This window comes from Babylonia areolata, chromosome 5 (genome assembly GCF_041734735.1).
Source record: "Babylonia areolata isolate BAREFJ2019XMU chromosome 5, ASM4173473v1, whole genome shotgun sequence".
Classification (NCBI taxonomy): domain Eukaryota; kingdom Metazoa; phylum Mollusca; class Gastropoda; order Neogastropoda; family Buccinidae; genus Babylonia; species Babylonia areolata.
Window position 1 is genome coordinate 11,302,237 of NC_134880.1, and position 2,500 is coordinate 11,304,736.

A 2,500-nucleotide genomic window follows, 5' to 3' on the forward strand; every position below is an offset into this window, starting at 1 on the left:
AGAGAGAGAGAGAGAGAGCACACAGAACATTTTGCAACAAAGTGAGAGAGAGAGAGAGAGAGAGAGAGAGAGAGAGAGAGAGAGAGAGAGAGAGCACAGAACATTTTGCAACAAACTATCAAATATTTCGTGCCAGTTTGATAAGCTTATTTATTATGTGGTTGATTAAATTTTAAAGATATTCATTCATTCATTCATTTATTCATTATCCTTATGTATCCTCGTTTTTTTTTTTTTTTCTTTTTGGTTTTAACCCCTTGTCAAGGTTTCAATTCAAGTCTTTTAAAAACTGTATATGAGATTCCAGAAAAAGGAGTCTCGAGGGCTGGAGGTCCGCACAGGGAAGGGGTGAATCGTTCATTTATTTCCAGAGATTGAAAACGGGAAGGGAGGGGTGGGGAGGTGGGAGACGCCGGCAAGGGAGCGTGGGGGGGGGGGGGGGGGTAGAGAGAAAGAAAAAAAAGAGAAAGAAAGGATAAAGGGGAAAAAAAAAAAGAGAGAACAAACAAATAAACAAACAAACAAACAAAAAAAAAAGGAAAAAAGAAAAGAAAAGAAAAACGCAGCCAGTTTGTTACACCAGAGGCTGAAGGAGAAGCATGGAGGGATGGGCACTGTACTATTTCTTGGATCCTGTCTCAGAATCCTCGCTATTTTTCTTTCTTTCTTTCTTTCTTAATTCCTTTCTTTCTTTCTTTCTTTCTTTCTTTCTTGACCAGTTCATTTCTTTCTTGCTTTCTTATTGGCATTCTTTCTTTCTTGCTTACTTTCTTTCTTAATTAATTCCTTTCTTTCTTTCTTTCTTGACCAATTTCTTTCTTTCTTGCTTTCTTATTGGCATTCTTTCTTTCTTTCTTAATTAATTAGTTCCTTCCTTCCTTTCTTTCTTTCTTGACCAATTTCTTTCTTTCTTACTGTCTTATTGGCATTCTTTCTTTCTTTCTTTCTTTCTTTCTTTGTTAATAGCATTCTTTCTTTTCTTTCATACTTTCTTTCTTTCTTTCTTTTTTTTCCCCAAAACGTTTTGCTCCATGCTTCTTCATTCTTCGTTATTTTCTTTGCTTTTTTTTTTTTCCCTTGTGTTTTCTTTTAGCTGATTATTCTGCGATGATCGTCTACAATTTTTGATTCTCATTTTTTTCTTTTCTTTCCAGGTTTTGCCCCCCCCCCCCCCACTCCCACCCACACCCCTCTTCGCCCCTCTACCCTCCACCGCCCCCCCCCTCCCCTTCAGCTCTCTTTGTTTCTCTGAATGTGAATTTGTCCATCTGCTATTCATTTTTTTCCTCTGTCTCGATTTTCTTTCTTTGTTTTATTCATTCGTTTCTTCATTTTTCTTTCTTTCTTTCTTTCTTTCTTTCTTTCTTTACCCTTCTTCTAGCTCAAAAGAAAGAGTCGGTCCTTCATAGATGTGTGTGTGTGTGTGTGTGTGTGTGTGTGTGTGTGTGTGTGTGTGTGTGTGTGTGTGTGTATGTGTGTGTGTGTGTGTGTGTGTGTGTGTGTGTGTGTGTGTGTGTTGTTGTTGTTGTTGTTAATGTTTTCGCTTCTTTTTTTCTTTTTCAAATAAGAAATGTGACGTAGCGTTTATGGATCAGTTCGCATGCACTGACGCCCATTTGAAACAGATTGAAACTTATGGTCTTCTTTTTTATTTACCCCCCCCCCTCTCTCTCTCTCTCTCTCTTTATACACACACACACACACACACACACACACACACACACACACACACACACACACACACACACACACATACACACACACACACACACACACACACACACACACACACACACACACACACACACACACACACACACACACACACACACCGTTCCCATTATCTCTGTCTCTCTGTCCGTCTGTCTGTCTCTCTGTCCTCGAAAAAAAAACTTTTTGAGTTGTGAGTTGCGAACTCTCTCTCTCTCTTCCTCCCTTCCCTCTCTCCCTCTCTCTCTCTCCTCCCCGCCCCCTCCTCTCCCTCTCTCTCTCTCTTCTGAAACCGTGATTGTGTCAAAGTGATCGATTGCCATAGCATGATCCAATTTTCCATGTTGTCTTCGTGAGCTGCGAGAGTGGGAAATAAAGAAGTTGAACGGGGGGGCACTCGTTAACAGAGAGTCAGAGAGAGTGTGAAACAGAAAGAGAAAGAGAAAGAGAGAAGGAAAAGACATACTTATAGACAATGGTGTTCATCCACAGTGTTGTTCAAAATGGGACGAAAAACTCAACATTGTTCATGACTGGAGAAAATGTTTTTTGTACATTTGTAAGATTCCAGATGTTAAACTGAAATGGTTTCAGATCAGAATTGTGCACAGATGCCTTGGGACAAATGTTATACTTAAAGAGATGGGTGTACTTAACAATGACCTGTGTAGTTTTTGCAACACAATGAAAGATAGTATTAGACACATGTTTTGGCAGTGTACAACCATCCAACGTTTCTGGCAAGAATTAATGGATCTGGTTAACGAAAGATGCCCAAATGCTCAAAATT